Consider the following 17802-nt stretch of genomic DNA (forward strand, 5'->3'; position numbering starts at 1 on the left):
CGAAGAGGCCCCACAACACAAAAGGGTCCCCGGGGGAGAGCCGGGAAGGGGAGGGCGGGCGGGGCTGGGAGAGAAGAGGCGGGGCGTAGGGCCCGGTCTCCTTAGGGACCGCCCACAAGGGGGCGGGGCGTAGGGCTGGTTTCCTTAGGGACCGCCCCCGAGAGGGGCGGGGCGTAGGGCCCAGTCTCCTTAGGGACCGCCCCCCAGGGGGCGGGGCTCAGGCTGGTTTCCTTAGGGACCGCCCACAAGGGGGCGGGGCGTAGGGCTGGTTTCCTTAGAGCTCGCCCCCAAGGGGGCGGGGCGCAGGGTTTCCTTAGGGACCGCCCCCGAGAGGGGCGGGGCGTAGGTCCCAGTCTCCTTAGGGACCGCCCCCAGGGGGCGGGGCGCAGGGCTGGTTTCCTCTGGCTCCGCCCACGGCGGGGCGCCCCGGGAGCGCGGGGTCAGGTTCGCCTTAGGCCCGCCCCCCTCTCCGCGCGCGCGGGGGCGGGGCAGGCCGGTCTCCCGGCGGCGGGGCCTCGGAGCTGCGTCGGGAGCAGGCGCAGCCTCACGCCGCCCTCCGGAAGCCGGGGTTCGGCGCGGCAGGTACCCCAGTCCCTGGCAGTCCCCCGAGGCTCACAGAGAGCCTCTGCGGAGCCCCGCCACGCGCAGGTAAGCCCCAGCCCGCCTTGGCCCCCGCGGGCGCCGGCCCACACCTGGGCGCGGGGGCGACAGGTGGCGGCGGGGTGCGGAGCCCGGCAGCGCTCCGGGGCAGGTGGACGCCGGGACGCTCCGGGGCAGGTCAGCCGAGCGCCCACTGCTCCTTTGGCTCTGACCCCAGGCAGGCAGACACGAGCTCGGATCCCACCTCCCCGCTCTGGCAGCCTGCACTTGCAAGGACGTGGCCAGCAGGTACTCCTCGTGTGCCCCGTGTGCCCGCCACCGGGCCAAGTGCTGGGCGTCCGGACGTGGTGCCCTCGGCGGGGCAGCCCACCAGTCTAGTGGAAAGACCTACAGCCGGTAGATAGTCTACACACACAGTGTAAGCGGTTAGAACTGTGCTAAGAGCTGGGTAGATAGAAAGTGCAGGGTGCCGGACAGCCTCCAACCGCGGTCTCTACCTCTGAAGGGTGCTGGAGCGCAGACTTCAGCGGGGGTCCAGCAGGTCCAGGGTGCAGAACCACAGAGTAAACACATTTTGTTAGGAGACAGTGTGGCTTGTTTGAGGAAAGGAGGGTCTGTGGGGCCTGCCTGCAGAGAGCTAGGAGGAAGCCAGTTCCTGAACTTCCTGCCCTGCAAAAGGGGGAGGAAGATTGAGGTGCCTATTCATAGAAGATTGAGGTGTTGAATTTACAGGATTTAGGGGGTGTGCCCTGGGTGAGTAAGGGAAGTACAGGTGAAAACGTTTCTGGATGGAGAAGGATGACGTGGACTCAGGTGTGTGCCTGCCTCTGAGCAGACTCCCTTCCCCTCTCCTGGAGTCTACTTCTCTTGTCTGAGTAGAATCCCTCAAAACAGCCTGTTCTGTTCCCTGAAATGATGCCCGCTTTGGCTCTTTATTCTGGAAGCATTTAACTAGTACTCACTTTCTACTGGCTCTGAGAGTTCAGAGAGAAATCTGCCATGGGCCTGCCCTCCTGGAGCACATGGAGGATGGGCCAGGGGAAGTAAACTGAGTTTCAGCTTGTGGGCTCAGTACTCTGGGAGCCTGGTGGAGGGCTTCCGACCCACTGGCCTTGCTGGGAGTGCCCCTCTGCTTCCAGCCAGGTACCCATTTCCCAGAGAGCCTCATCTGTTATTGCCAGTTCCACGAGCCCCCAGAACATAAGGCTCATGTTCCGACCATCAGTTGCTTGCTCATTTTCATTGGTGGTATCACCCCCTACAGCTGGCCAAGCAACTCTCCAGAGGCAGTAACCCCTCAGATCTTGAAACTCCAGGGATTTAGGAGGGGTTGGACACTTCAGGGAAGTGTCCCTTCTTTGTGTCCACCTCTTCGTGTATTTTATTGGCTTGAAGGATCCCAGATTTCTTAGGCTCTGTTTACACAGTTGCTGTAGACTTGAGGATTTGCTCCATGAAAACTGGCTGGGAGGCCCAGACAGTGGGGGAACACAGTTGACAGAGGAGTCTGGCACAGTTTTTGGGGTAGTGGTAATAAAAACAGAGGACAGGTGTTAACAGAAGCGTGTCTTGGTGCAGCCACTCTGTTTCCTCTTGCAGACCATGGCAGTGCCAGCCATGGAGAAGGGAAGGGGAACCATAGGCCAGACAGTTGCAGACCTGGGTCCAGATTCTTATTTCTTACTTCAAATCTCTGTGACAGACCCTGGGCAGGTCACCTATCCTCTGATTGTGCAAGCTTAACAGTGCTTGGTGTACAGTTGGCCCTGAAGAAATATTAACTCCCTCCCTCTTCCCCTAAATGAACTAAAATAGGAATAATAATAGAGCCTAGGTCAGAGGATGATTATGGGATTTAATGAGTTAGTGTACCTAAAATACATCAAGCAGTGCCTAACACGTAGGAAGTTGGTACTGAGATACTATTGTTCTTATTCCTTATTTTGGGCCAAAATTGGTGAAACAGGGCAGGAGGACTGTGGGGGTTGGGGGTGAGGAGGTGGCTCTGAGGGTCTGTGCAGGGCGATTAGCTGAGGAGGGTGGGTTATCTGTGGCCTTGCTTTTACCGGAAAGCTTGGGCCCAGAGGAGAAAGGAATGTTCTGCATGATAAAAGGCCTATGGGGAGCCACACTGTCAGAAGGCCCGGAGTTTGAGGTCTCTGGCCAGAGAAACAGGGCAAAAGCTAAGGGATATATATGGGAGGAGGTGGGGACCAGGGTGAAAAAGATCTAAAATTGTCTTGTTCAGTTTGTATCTCTACCCCACAGCTCAGTGTGGGTCCCCTGTGAGGGTCTGCCCCTGCGTCATACTGCCCTCGACCTTCCTAGGGGTGTGGTAATGGCCTGAGACTGGTCTTAGAGCTGGAGAATGCCATCCTGTAAATCCTGCTTGCAGAGGAGTACTGGGCCCAGAATGAGTGGTGAATGGATGAACCTAAACCCGAGAGGCAAGCTTCTGGGTGTTAAAAGTGTGCTGATTAAAAGAAAGGAGTGTGAAGATAGGCAAAAGAGCTAGTGTTTTCAAGTACTTGCTCATGACCAAGTATTTTCATATATGTTGCCGTGTTGTGGTGAACACTGCAGCTTTAGAGTCTGATAAAATTGCTTGTGTGACCTCACGTGAATCGTAGAAACTCTAAAGCTCAGCTTTTGCATCATCTGGAAAATGGGAATCATTGTGTAGCTGGGGTACAAAGATGCACGAGTACCTGGCTTGGGAAGGGAGGGGGGGATCCAGCTTCCAGCTACTCACTGCGGACAAAGTCCCAAGGCAGAGGGACCATTGGTAATGAAACAAGGAATTTACTTCAGTGAGGCCAACACCCAGGAGACAGCAGACTAACATCTTAAAGATTGTTGCCAAAGTGTCAAAAACACTCCCAGGTTTATATAAGGAAAATGTGGGACAAAGGTCGGTGGGTACAGGCAGGTGGGCAGTAAAGGTCAGGTCGATCAGTGTCTTGGGGTGCGTCATGGGGTCTTGCTGGCTCAGGGCAGTCCGGATGGCTTGAGGGGGTAGTTTCAGTTCCCATCAGGGATGCTTTCCTGCAGGGTCTCTTGCCTAGTTAAGAGATGAGCTGGAAAGAACTAATTAGGGAGCTTGAGGCCCAGAGGGAAGTAGTTGAAGTCCTCTCTCAATTGTATGAACTCCCGGGGCTGTTAGGAGTATTATGTAATGCTTGTAATATGAAGTGCTGTCCTAGTGTGCAGACCGCCGTATGGAGAGTGCTCAGGCCGTTACAGTTGCTGTTATTATTATCATATTTATCAGTCCTCCAAATGATCTCCACTGAGATATGGAAACAGAAGGCCACAGACACAGATGGGTGGCTTTGATTTGGAGCTCAACCCCATCTAGAAGCAAAGACTCTCTGCAGACACTAACCAGACAACTCTTGTGAAATGAAATCAACTTTATGTGCATTTCATTCATTACTTAAAGCATTTGACTATGTGAAATCTTAAAAGGAAAAAAACCCTGCAAATTGATAATTTATGTGCCTTTCAAGTTCAGGTATTTTATCATCTAGATAAATCTTCCATGCCTCTATGTAAAACCACTTTCAGCTGTCGAAGCTCTTAAATAAAGTGGATTGTCCTGACCAGTGTCTGTCTTTGCTCGTTTATCATAGTTCCCTGGTGAAGACAGACGGATCCCACTTTTCAGGGCAGGCCTCGGGATGGCAGCTCCTACCCCACTGTTTTAGCCGCGCACTTCTGCATGGTGGTGTTTAACCAAGCACAGTGGGCTTATGGCTCCCTCATCGTTGTCTCTCTCACATGCCCACAGACCCATAGCCTCAGTCCAGGAAATAGGAATAGAAAGGCATTCGTTCGGTCTTTAGTATGAATCTGGGGAAATCTAAGGTTCTCCGTGATGGGTTTTTGGATGAAAGTGCCTTGGATGAGGGTGGCCGCGACTTCTGGAAGTAAGAACTATCTGTTCTTTCTCCCTAGGAGTGGCATCTCTGGGTCTGGCCTCCTCTCCAGTGTAGGTCTGATCTGCATCGCCATGCCTCCCTGACCAGAACTGCCCCTAAAGCCGGAGTCCTTGGAACAGCTGTAGAGACACAGCCTATTGCAGGGAAGCTTTTCTGAATTGGCCCTTCCTTCCCACAGTCGCAGTGGGCACCCCTGCTGTGCATGCCCTTCTCCAGCTGACCTGGACTTGCTTTTTGCTGGGCTGTGAGCACTTCCATAGCTGTTGGACCAAGTGTTCCTGGTACCCAGCTCTGCGCCTGGCTCCTTGATCCTCCCTCCCTCTCCCTCCCTTCCTTTAGGCAGGGTCCTGGGGATTACAATGCTGAGTCAAAGTGACACAGTCTCAGCCCTCCAGGGGCCCATAGACATCACAAGACAGGTTATTAAGAAAGGTAGAATTAAGCACATAAACACATGACGTCGTGTTATAACCTGGATTAACTGTCAGAAAGGAGAAGCCTGGCGTGCTAGAAGAATGTGAAGAGGTGGGACAGGTACAGAAATCTGGTCAGTATCAGCATAAAGCATGTCCATAAAGGTTGGTTGGAGGCTTATACTCATTCATTTATATGCCTTTGAAGACTGGTGGATGGTATTTTTCTCTAAATTCTGGTGTGTACTTTAAAAAGTAATCATGCTTTAGCTTCAGCCTCAAAATGGCAGAAGAATGCTAATGTTCAATTTACTTAACCCTTTGGAGTTAACAGAGCCTCTCCTTGGATGTTATCTCATTGGATGCTGCAGTCCTCAGCCTCACACATCTACCGGGTAGTGGTGGCAAACAGGCATCCGGCTCGCCTGAGGGTAAATCTGGGGGGTGGGTCCCGGAGCCCTCTCCCTTCTGAGTGATAGGATCGGTCTGAAAGCCTGTTTTCACTTTCTCCGATATCCCTGGGTGCACAGGCTCAGTGAGGTTCCAGCATAGATTCCATCACGTTGGAGCTAGTGACCTGCCACCGAGAGGACAGTGTAAAGCTGACCGCTGTTGTCCAGGAGGGCAGGACTACCCCTGCAGAGCTGGGTGCCCCAGCACCATTTTTCATGAAGAACCAGCAGTCCTCCAGAGAGACACCATGCCTGCCTTCACGCCCATTCAGTTCCAATGAGAACAAGGAGAAAATAACACCAAAAGGCAGGTTTTCGTGTTATTAATAAGACATGATCCAAACAGCCTCAGGAACCATTCTGTCTTCATGACTGAATATTATTAGAGAGTTATTTTGTCTGGCCAGAGCTGACGACAAAATACATCTTCGATCCCCACCAGTCTCAGATGTGGACCTTATTACAAGAGATGAGCTACCATCTTCCCTGAAGCAAAGGGAGCAAAGTAGCATTGCTGTGCGCAAATTGAGAAGGCCAATCTTGGTGGGTGTGACTGCCGTGTTCTCAGGGTGCAGCTTTAACGGGGCTGTAATCGCGTGGCCCTGAGCCGTGGAGGAAAGAAGCAGCTCTGGAAATCTCCCTCCCATGAGGCTGACACACAGCGACGGTATTTATTCCCCTTTGGAAGTGTGCGTTAAGTGGTAGGTGTTTACGAAAAAAGGTTCTGGGAAGTAAATGTGTCTATCAGTCAACCCATAACTTTTTAGAGCTCCTAAGATGGTTTTAAATTAGAGCCAGTCTTCCTGCCTTTCCACCTTCCATCCGTCCCCCTCCCTTGCTTCCTTCTATGGAAGTGAACTGTCAAGGCAGGACACAGCCCAGGGAGGAGCGTTGGAACTGACTTGCAGAAGCACAGCTAACAATTATTGAAGGCAGACGCTAAGGGTTTAGTGCCTTGATGCTGGTCCTTCCCACCTCGTCACAGTGTTTGACAGAGAAGGGAGTGTGGAGCAAGGCTGACCAAGGCTGACCAACGCAATTCAGCCTAATTGCATCCTAACCGCAGCCATCAGCAGCTAGGCTATCAGCCAGTCTGCTCGCTGAAAAGCGTTGTAAGTGAGGAGGGAAAAGAATGATGAAAAAAAGTGATGGAACTCACCCCCACTTGGGCCTGGTGAGCTGCCCGTGGGAGAGAGTGAGTGACAGTGTCAGGAAGGGAATCGCACCAGGCCAGGTAAAGAGCAGGCTTTAAAAGGCTAGGAGTCTCTCTGTGAGCAGGTGATTATTAGGGCAAAATGCCTGTTACGTGAATTAGTGTGTAGGAGTCTAACTTGAAATTACTCTCCACTTTCAAATGTTCATTTGAAAGATCAGAAATGAGTGTTTATTGCACGGACCCTATGCTTAGTATGAAAGACTGCTTTGCTTTTCATTTCTCCCATCTGGTCTCCTCCTATGTAATTTTTACAATGCTGTCGGTCAACCTTGTCTTCCTGTGTGTGTGTGTGTGTGTGTGTGTGTGTGTGAGAGAGAGAGAGAAGAAGGATGCCAGTGTTTTACCCACTTTGTATTTTATGAGCAATCAGAGCACTGCAGATGATACAAGGAGGAAGGCTGCCTGTTTCAGGGGTCCCTGAAATACTACCAAACCGTGGGCTTCTGGGATTCTGTCTTAAAGTAATTTGAAAAGTGAAAAAAGCCACTGTGTAAAGATGCATCATTATTTATAATGGTAAAAACTTAGAAGTGACCTGAATACAGAGCATAGGAGAGTATAGTCAAACTACAGATTGATGGAATATTATGTAGTACTTAAAACTATGAAGATCAGTACACATTCAGGAAAACAGTCTGCAAGGATACCTCAGAGCAACCAAGAATTGCTCTAGAACCAAGGAACTAGGGATAACTTTTTTTCACATTTCAAACTTTCTATATTGTATTTTGACTCTCCTTAAAAAAAAAAAAAAAAAAAAATCCTAAGGGCAGCCTGGGTGGCTCAGTGGTTTAGTGCCACCTTCAGCCCAGGGCGTGATCCTGGAGACCCGGGATCAAGTCCTGTGTTGGGCTCCCTGCATGGAGCCTGCTTCTCCCTCTGCCTGTGTCTCTGTCTCTCTCTCTCTCATTCTGTGTCTTTCATGAATAAATAAGCAAAATCTTAAAAAAAAAAAAAAAATCCTAAAACAAGCCAAGTTAAATAATGACCTTTATGTTTGCAGTTTTAAGGGCACTCTATTTATGGCCTTCTCTTGATTAAATCTTTCAATCAAAAATTTCTAAAGTCAGTGTTGGCTCCCTGCCTCCATGTCTCTGGGCAAAGGACTACTCTGGATCCACTAGCTAAGTGGCCTGCAGATGTGCTCACTCTGGCTTGTAGATTCAGATTCTCAGGGGTTTTTATGGTGAAGAAGGCTGCTGCTCCTCCTTGATGTGTAGCTTCGTGTCCTTCTGCTAGCTTCCCTCATTCTTGCTCCTCACTGGTGGGATGGGGATAGGAGATTTGGGTTTATAGTCTTCGAGGGTTTTGTTGGCAAAGTTTCAGCAACCTCTGCCCTCAACACACATGCAGTTCTTAGGTCAGCAGTTATCTGGGGCAGCCCTGCGTCATTGTGGCTTCCTGTCCTGCTCAGGCACTGGTACTCCAGTACCTCTGGGACTAGGTTTTGTTTTCTTAATACCAACTACCCCTTAGTTGGCCTTAAACCCATGTATCCTCTCTGCCTGGCACTGGCAAGGGCCAATGGTAGGTCCTAAAGCAGCAGTTCTCAAACTCATTCAATCGGCTATAGATTGGCACATCATAACATGCGTCGTTATTTGAGACAAGACTTTGAGTCTGGTGATTGATTTGGGAGGAAATCCCATGAAGCACTAGCAGAAAATAGGGAAATGAGCCAGGCGAGCACATTGCTGAGCAGGTCACCGGTGTGGACCATTGGAGTTTGAATCTGCTAGGAATCTCTGGCAGCCATTGTAGAACACCCGTCCCAGAGTTAGCCTGTCCTGGGGTGTGGGGGCTGAATATATAAGCACCACTGCTGTTCATCATTGGGTGAGTATTGCTCCTTACGTGGAGTTAATTCTCTGGGGCTTCTGGAACTTTCCATTTGCCAGGTGAAGCATCAGAGCAAAGGGATGCAGATGCTAGCACGTGGAAGTCAAGCTGGCTTGCCTTAAAACAGTGAGGTCTGAGGGGCTTCTGGGTGGCTCAGTCAGTTAAGCATCTGACTTCAGCTCAGCTCATGATCTCAGTGTCCTGACATCAGGCTCCCCACTCAGCAGGGAGTCTACTTGTCCCTCTGCCCCTCCCCCCTGCTCATGCTCCCATGCAACACTCTCTCTCAAATAAGTAAAATCTTAAAACAACAACAACACAACAAAAGACAGGCCTGAATGCTCAGGGCACAGCACTGACAGGGTCTGCTGTGACATTCTTCCCTAAGCACCACGAACATTATCAATGTTCTAAACTGAAAATAACCAGATTCGTAATTCTGTGCCAAATCAGAGACCCCTTTATACTAAATTGAAGACTGCGTTAAATGGTAACCAACCCCAGAAGTTTATGAAAAATTGTGGGAGGAAATCTTTAAATAAGAAAACCATTACCATATTTATCCCTGTGAACTGGGATGGCCTATTAATATTTAACACTAGTGGAATGCTAGTGTTCACAGCTGTACAGTTTGAGACTCCACAGTTTATTTTTTTTATTTTTATTTTTTTTGAGACTCCACAGTTTAGAAGAGGGCCTGAGTGTGTAATAAGATTGATCTTTATCATGGCAATATTTCCACCTCTGTTGTATCTTGACTTTTTTTTCTCTTATTTCTCAAGTACTACGTGAAGATGATCTTAAAAGAAAAACTCATTGGGAGACCACATTTAAACTCGTTTGTCAACCTATGATTCTATCTCCAGTGCCGTGTTTTAATATTAATACTGGATTCACCATACTGACACTAATACCATAGGGTGGGAGAGAATTTCTGTAGTTATGGCTTTAGGCACTATGACAGATGTTTTGTGGTCATTGCATTTATGTAGAAATACTCCACCTCCATTAAAGATTTAGTGAGCTCTTCATCAAGATATCTACTCACAACTGAGGCCTACAAAATGGTTATGCTGACATTTCAACTTAATTCACTCTTAAGTTTTGTGGGTCTCCATCCATTTTATATGCTTGGTTTGTTTGTTTCTATGCATGGAGGAGGAATAGTGCCAGAAATTTGGGGGCATAATGCAGATTCTAGAAACATTTTTCATGTACTTATTATTACTAACTCTCTTGGCATATTTGTCACTACAAATGAAGGCCTTATTCCAAGAGATTTAAGATTGTTCATGTCGCAGGCTCAGTAGAGTTTAGTGGCTAAACCCTTTGCTCTGAGTTATAGGCTTTTTAGAATGTGTAGAGAAAAGAGTCAAGATCCCAGTGTTTTAGAGAAATGTGGCCATTTTCTGTTCAGCTATGGTTCAACATGCATTCTGCAAAGGATGAGCTGGTGAGCACCTGGTGCTCATGCCCTGTTCCTGCGTCCTGTGTGGATGCCAGACATGACTCAGTGCATCCTCCTGCATCCTCCTCTGCAGGGCGCTCCTTGCAGCCACGGCACTTCGTCAGTACTGGGTCACTGGGTGAAGCCTGTGCAGTCTCCATGCTCTTGCTCACTTTTTTGCTCATCCTTGCCATTGCTGTGAACGGCCAACAAAGGAATCTTTCATAGTCTCTCTCAAAAACAAAACAAGGATGAATGCAAGAGGCAGTTGATCACCCTGTGCCTTTTTACTTGTGTCTCTGCCATGCAGGTGGTGGTTATTCAGTTTGCCAACGTTTGTCTCCCTCTTTTCTTCTACCCTGAGCATTTGATGTTTTTCCTTTCTTCTTATTTTTTCCTCCAGTGTTTCTCAGAAGATAAAACAGGAAGCCCCAAATTATTTGCTGATTGGTTGCATAAAGTTCGGTTGAAGTGATTTGTATTAATGGGAATGCATAGCAGGCTTAATTTTTTTTCCCCTCCCACTTCAGGAGGGCTGCTCTGTGGTAGGTTACCAGTGACCTCCACATTGCCAAGTCTTCTGGGCTTTCCCTGTATGTATCTTCTGTACAACATTTGATAACTCTGACCATGCTCAGCTCTTGAACTCTTCTCTCTTGGATTTTCCTCCTTCCTGCACGATTGTTTCTTCTTTGATTTCTCTCCCTGCTGCCTTTCCTCTGCTGGCATTTTTGAGCCCCAGGGTTCTCTCTTTGGCCTTCTCTTGACATGTCCATACACTCCACCTGGATGATTTCATCCATCACCTTTACATAGGTGCCTCCTGCAGCCCCATCTCCATATGCCCCCTCTCTGCCCAGACCTTTGTATCTGGCAGCCTGCTGAATGGTGCCTCTTGTGGTTCCCATAGGCATCCAGAGTCAGCATCTTTCACTTTTTCTAGGTGATTCCTGTTTTCACAGGCCAATCAAATACTTGCCCCTCTCAGGTTGTTTCTGCTACCTCCTTGGGGTCACAGGTAAACTGTTGTAAGTTTGTCCGAAGACTTCCATCTTAGAAAATGAAGTGTAAGACAAAGGCACAAACCAAGAGCTATTCCTCAAAGTTTAGGGGCTTAAAAGAAAACAGAAGAAATAAAACGGAATACAAAACAGGAAAATCAAAAAGCGAAGAGGCCCCACAACACAAAAGGGTCCCCTTTTAATTTAATTAGCATCTCTCACAGTTCCAGGGGTTGACTGGATTCAGCTGGGCAGGTCTCACTCTGGATCTCTCATTCAGTGGCAGTTAGATGGTAGCAGGGTGGGGGTGGGGGGCCGGGACCTGGGCCAGGCTGTTGGCTGGAATGCGTCATCATGCAGCCTGCGTTCCTCACAGCATGGCAGCTGGATTCTAAGAATAGATATCCTAGGGGACCAACCTGAGAAGTCTCCTGGTGTCACTTTTGCCCTATTTACCATCCTGCCCAGCTTCAGGGGGATGGAACATAGACCAACCTCTTAATGGAAGGCAGGTCACATTGTGGCTGTGCTGGAAAATACATCCTGTCATAGTCCCCACATATGTCTGACTGTTCCTTTGAGAACTGCCTGGAAGGCCACAGCTTTCTGTTTTGTTTTAAATTTCTCTTTTTATTTTTCTTGAGTCGGTGACATATTTACCTGATTGGAAAGTTAAGAAGAAATAAGTATAAATGTATACTGTGAAAATGTTCTTTCTCATCCCCTACGCCTGTCTCCTCATAGACAACCACTGTTATGTTTCTTTACATTTTTTTCAGTTTATAGGTATTTTTATATTTCTGTTCTGTGCTTTTCTTTTTTTTTTTTTTTTGATTAACAATATATCTGGGAGAAATTTCCTTATCAGTACATAAAGCGTTCTCTTGTTCTCTCTCCTTCCCTCCCTCTCCCTCCCTCTCACACTTTCACTCAGATGCAGAGTATTCTATTGTGTGCCTTTACCTTAGTTTACTTAATTAGTTCTCTACGGGTGGCACCAGACTGTTGCAGACACTACTGCAGTGAATAGCATTTATGTGCTGTCTTTCATGGGATAGAATACACTGGAAGCCTTCCTTGAGAGCTGTAGTTAATTATGAGCATCCTCTTCCCATATACCTCACCTCCCATCCCATCCTGGCATTTCCCCTGCCTCCTCTCATTGGACCCACGGCCACCCAAAGGTTGCACACTGTGGCATTGTAGCTCAAGGAGCTCTGTGTCCACAGCATACAGAGGAGGCCTGTACTGAGGAGGGGGGAAGGAGGGAGAGATTTCTGGCTGCCCTGTGTTCCCCGTCCTCTAATTTCATTTGTGTCTACATCTCCTAATTCTAGTTATTGAGCGTGTCACCACTTGAGCGTGTTGCCAAAACTGGAATCAGGTCCTACCCTGTTCTGCTTGGTCTTGTAAGTTCAGGCCCAAGCCCAGTTTTTGTGCAGTCCCCTTGGTCAGCCCAGAACCACTCTCTGGCAGCTTGTCTTATCCAAAAGTAGCACCACATTGGGGGTCATTGGGGGAAAGTGTGGATGGTAGTCATCATATAGTACTATGATATCATCAATGAGTTGTTATCCTATAAAAAAAACAGCAAAATAGAATTCTTCCCTTGTTGAGGAAATATTCTGAAATCACACACTTTTTCTGTTTCCAATAGGAAATGTAGTCCCTGAGGAATACACATTGTTTTTGTTATGAAGGTCAAACTTGACCCTCCCCAAGAAAGATTGACAGTTGTGCTTATTGCTTTAAAGAAAGCTCTCTGGGGGTGCCTGGTGGCTCAGTCGGTGAGGGGTCTGCCTTTAGCTCAGGTCATGATGCAGGGGCCTGGAATCAAGGTCCTCCTTGGGCGTCTCACTCACTCAGTGGGGAGCCTGCTTCTCCCTCTCCCTCTGCCTCTCCCCTGCTCGTGCTCCCTCTTACTCTCACTCTCTCTCAAATAAATAAATAAATCTTTAGAAAAACAAAAACAAGAGGAGCAGGGTGCCTGGGTGGCTCAGTAAGTTGAGTGTCTAACTCTTGATTTTGGCTCAAGTCATGATCTCAGGGTCCTGAGATTCAGCCCTGCATTGGGCTCCAAGCTCAGCAGAGAGTCTGCATGAGATTCTCTCTCTCTCCCCTTCTCTTGCATACGTGCCCATACTTTCTCCCAAATAAATAAATAAATCTCTAAAATAAAAAGAGCTTTTTTTTCTATTTTATTTTTTATTTTACTCATAAGAGTCACAGAGGAAGAGAGAAGGAGAGAGAAAGAGAGAGGCAGAGACATAAGCAGAGGGAGAAGCAGGCTCTGCAGGGAGCCGGATGTGGGACTCAATCCTGGATCTCCAGGATCACAACCTGGACTAAAGGCAGCACTAAACCGCTGAGCCACCCAGGCTACCCAAGAGCATTTTTTTCTGCCTTGGTTTGGGAACTCTCAACAAATAATCCTGTATGTCCCTATATGTTTGCTATTTGATTTCCCTACTGTTTTTCTTTTCATTGTACAAAGAAACCTTAATCTTTATTCCCTTCTAAGCTGGGAATTGGTAGGAAAACACAATAGTTGACTGAAGGCTTGTGTGGTTGCTAGGAAGGGGGGTTTGATATAAGTCAGTGGGTGCCCTTAAGTCCATGTCTCCATGGTTCCCAGGACAAAAACCTTAGAAAATTCCAGCCAGAAGACAGAAGGATGTTCATCCGTGACCAAGCCAACATCTCTTCCTCTCATGGTCAGTACTTGAGTCTTCGTCAGGGCAGACAGACCAGGTGTGGGTTTCATGGGGTCCTTAACTTTATGATCCATATATGTTGTGAGGGGAAGGCCCAGATCCTCTGCTGGAAGAAATCTTAGCATTTATTTATTTTTATTTTTTTAAAGGTTTTATTTATTCATGAGAGATACAGAGAGAGAGAGAGAGGAGAGGCAGACATAGGCAGAGGGAGAAGCAGGCTCCATGTAAGTAGCCTGATGTGGGACTCGATCCCGGGACTCTGGGATCACGCCCTGAGCCAAAGGCAGACACTCAACCACTGAGCCACCCAGACATCCTGAAATCTTAGCATTTAGATAGACTTTTCATTTTATAGATGAGGAAACAGGCCAGAGGAGTTAAGTGACTTGCCCGAGGTCACACAGCAAAGTAGTGAGAGCGGAGCTAGATTGGAGTCCACATAATCTCACTCCTGAGTCTGATATTCCTTACTAGCTGTGTGACGTTGAGTAAGCCCCATTATCTCTCAGAGCTTCAGTCTCCTCACCTGTGAGGATAGACACAATAATGGCCTTCCAGAAATTTCTGGAACCTGTGAGTATGTTAGGTAGGTTACATGGCGTGGGGAATTTGGGTTGCAGATGAAATTAAGGTTGCTAATCAGCTGATCTTACACTTATCTTGGGTTGTCCAGATGGGTCGATGTGGTCACAAACATTCTTGTAAGTGAAAGCAGAAGACAGGAGAGTCAGTCAGATTCGTGCAGTGTGAGAAGGACTGGGTCAGCCATGACTGGCTTGCCAGAGGGAAGAGGGCATGAGCTAAGGAATGTGACAGCCCCTGACAGCTGGAAAAGGCAAGCAGCAGATTCTCCCCTGGAGCTCCAGAAAGGAGTGCACCCCTGCTGACACCCTCATCTTAAAGTGAGACTCTTTGGACTTTTGACCGCTAGCACTGTAAAATAATAAAATGTGTGTTGTGTTAAGCCACTATGTTTGGGGGTAATTTGTTACAGCAGCAACAGAAAACTACTACATCTATAAAGGCAGATAGTCACACCTGCCTCAAAAAATGGCAGCATGGAGGCAGGGAGATAAGGTTTGAAAATGATCCAGCAGAGCTCCCAGAACATAGTGGATGCTTGCTAAACAGTCGTGTTGGTAGTGGACGGTGGTGGTGGTGCTGGTGCTAGTGCTGGTGCTGGTGCTGGGCAGTGGTGATCATTAATAAAGAGTAAAGGCGGAGTAGCCAATGGCTGGTAACTCTGAAGAGCCAAGGTTGGTGCCTCTGAGGTGAGGTTCAGGGCTATTAGGAGGTTAGTAGGAGACACCAGCTGGCCCAGGTAGGTGACCAGAGGCCCCTTGACAGAGAACCTTTCTACTCTTGTAGTCCACAGGCCTTCCTCCAGTTCTTCAGCACTCCATTTGGCAGTGCCATCCTACACTGAGGGAGCAGGAGCTAGGAAAGGGCTGACCCTGACCCTACGACCTGTTCCATTTGGTAGAGACCTGCCTCAGAGATGTGGTAGGATGAGGCCTCTCTCTTGGCCCAACACTGGCTCATTCTAATGCCTTTGGTTGCCCTATGGCCTTAAAGATAATTTTTTTTAATATTTTATTTTTTTAAAGATTTTATTTATTTATTCATGAGAAACACACACAGAGAGAGAGAGAGAGAGAGAGAGAGGCAGAGACATAGGCAGAGGGAGAAGCAGGCTCCATGCAGGGAGCCCGATGTGGGACTTGATCCCGGGTCTCCAGGATCACACCCTGGGCCAAAGGCAGGTACTAAACCCCTGAGCCACCCAGGGATCCCCGGCCTTAAAGATAATTACTGCTGCAGTGTCAGCATCTGAACTTGGGTGAGCTCATTATAGCCTGGGCAGTATGCTGGGTGCTCCCTGACAGGGCCTGGGCCACGGTCTCCTTCAGTCTTCATGGCAGCCCTCTGAAGTGGCCTTATTTCCTTATTTCCCATATTACAGAGGAGCAAACAGAGGTTAGGCCACTTGCTCAAGGTCAGATAGCCTATCAGTGACAGAGCTGGGACTACAAGCTAGGTTCATTTGACTCCAGCTCCAGCTTCCTGTGCACAACTGGTCACTGAGTAGAAGAGAGATGACCCACCCACGGGCTGACGGACAGAGCATAGGAGTGCTGTGTTTGGATGGGGTGGCCTGTGGGAACAAGGTCCCTAGGGTCTCTGGAAGGAGGCTCCACTCGAGGGAATGCTTTCCATGCCCTCCTGCACCCCTGGGAATGGTGGAGCGCCCGGGTGGACAGAGGTGGCACATGTTTGCTTCCTGGGCCCTGTGGTGGGTCCCTCAGGGTTACCGCAACCACGTCCACCTTTACTTTCTTCAGAAGGCATATACTGACCTTCAGACTGCTGTTAGATGATAGTGAGCAGATTTTTAATTACTGTTAATTTTATCAGGCGTGATCATATTACGGATAAATAAGAAACTCTCCTATTTTTAGTAGGAAATTATTTTTGAAGCATTATTTATTTTTGAAGCATTTAGAGGTGAAATGTCATGAAGCATTTAGAGGTGAAATGTCATGGTTTTTATAATGTGCTTTAATATGCTTCCAGGGGAAAAAAGATGAAGTAAACATGGAAATGTGTTAATGACCATTTGGAGACCTCTGTGTCGCAGTTCATTATGCTGTTCCGTCTACTTCTCTGTATGTGGTAATTTTGTGTAAAAAAAAAAAAAAAAGTTGTTTTTTTTTGTTTTGTTTTGTTTTTTTTTTCCATAAAAATCATTCACAGAGCCCTTAGGATGTACTCAGTCTCAAGCTAAATTAGACATAGCTTTGCACTCTGGAGACCCACAGATAAATGACCCACAGTGGTAGGGACAAGCTTGGGGGCAGAGGTAGAGAGGCGTGACAGGGCCTGGTGGGGACAGTCCTTGGAGGAGGAGCCAGCTTGGAGAGGAAGTCCTATTATAGGACCTGGTTCTGACCCTCCCAGTTGTGCAGTTGCTTTGGTCGAGCTGTTTATAGTCAGTGCTGAGTCAAGTAACTAAGAGACAGCTGGCCGAGGCCTCTTTAATGCGTGATCACTGAAGGACTCCCCGCAGTGTGTGACTGTCCTTCCACAGGCAGGGTGATTTTCCCTTCATAGTGGCGTTATCCCTTCGCTGTGTTATCCTACAGAAAAGGACTGTGGTGTTTTGTCAAGCATGTTCTCATGGTACATGCTACTTACTAGGAATTCCATTGTCACTGCACATTCCCTAGCACATTTTCTTTGGCAAATTCTGTAATCTTTTGGGTTCTACATGAAAGTTCATTTTTCAAACTTAGCGTTGGAATAGATAATCAGGTTCCTGATCTCCTGTTAGCCTCCTCTTTCTTTTTATTTTTTCCTTATCAAAACAGCCAGCCGGTGAAGAGGAGCAGCCCCCGGAGTGTCTTATCTTCTCAATGTTTCTGTTTCCAAGGACTTTGCCAAATCTGTGGAACTGTGTTGGGCATCTTTTAATACAGACCTCACTGCTAACCTACTGGTTAGCAGTCTTGCTACTAACCTACTGAGCAGTCTTGGCCAAGCACTGCTCTCGCTCTCTAAATACAGTGTTATTCTTCAACTAAAACTCGATTTCTTTCCTGTAAGCCTTTGGACATATGAACACATAATAGGTGACCTCTGAGTGGTAATTTCATAAATTCTTGGTGAAATGAATTGTATCAGATCAATATATCCGTGGACTCATCACATTTTTTGAGCTGCAAGGGACTTTAAGGTGAATCTGGTACAGCTCTGTTAGTGGAGGAAACATTCATTTTAACTGCATAGTCAATTCTCAATTAACAAGGGTAATGGAGTGGAAGGAGGTCAGTGATAATCAAAAATCATGGTGAAAATAAAATTATAGTCAACACTGGATTTTCTGGGGGCTGATTAACTGGCTTGTGGATTAATTGAGGTTAAGACACGGTGGGCGCCAGGATGTCATCCCCTTGGTAATTGGTCAACAGCTGCTTACCACCTGGCCTCTGCCCACCCCACTCTATCTGTCTCAGGGAAGAGAAGGGCTTCCTGGGAGCTAAGTCTAGCAGAGCTGGCTAACCTTGGCTGCACTGGTACCATGACAGCATAGACGTCGGTCTCGGGAGCTAGGTGAGGGCTGCTTTTAGGGTTTGTCCCACCATTGAGCTGTAGTTCTCAAACTTGAGCTGTATCACA

At 47.9% G+C, this 17802-nt stretch overlaps 1 protein-coding gene across 3 annotated transcripts in view; it reads left to right on the forward strand.

Annotated features, from left to right (window-relative positions):
• The first annotated feature begins 421 nt into the window (after positions 1-421).
• NMNAT3 (nicotinamide nucleotide adenylyltransferase 3) overlaps positions 422-17802 on the forward strand; it is a 121242-nt gene continuing 103861 nt past the window's right edge. The window contains exons 1-2 of one of the 3 annotated variants that reach the window (XM_077864949.1): positions 422-648; positions 818-888. The gene's annotated coding sequence lies outside the window, so the exon portion shown is untranslated. The remainder of the gene's footprint in view (positions 649-817; positions 889-17802) is intronic. The other 2 variants (XM_077864947.1, XM_077864946.1) reach the window with 2 other exon arrangements.

The sequence above is a fragment of the Canis aureus genome, chromosome 22 (assembly GCF_053574225.1).
Source record: "Canis aureus isolate CA01 chromosome 22, VMU_Caureus_v.1.0, whole genome shotgun sequence".
Taxonomy (NCBI): domain Eukaryota; kingdom Metazoa; phylum Chordata; class Mammalia; order Carnivora; family Canidae; genus Canis; species Canis aureus.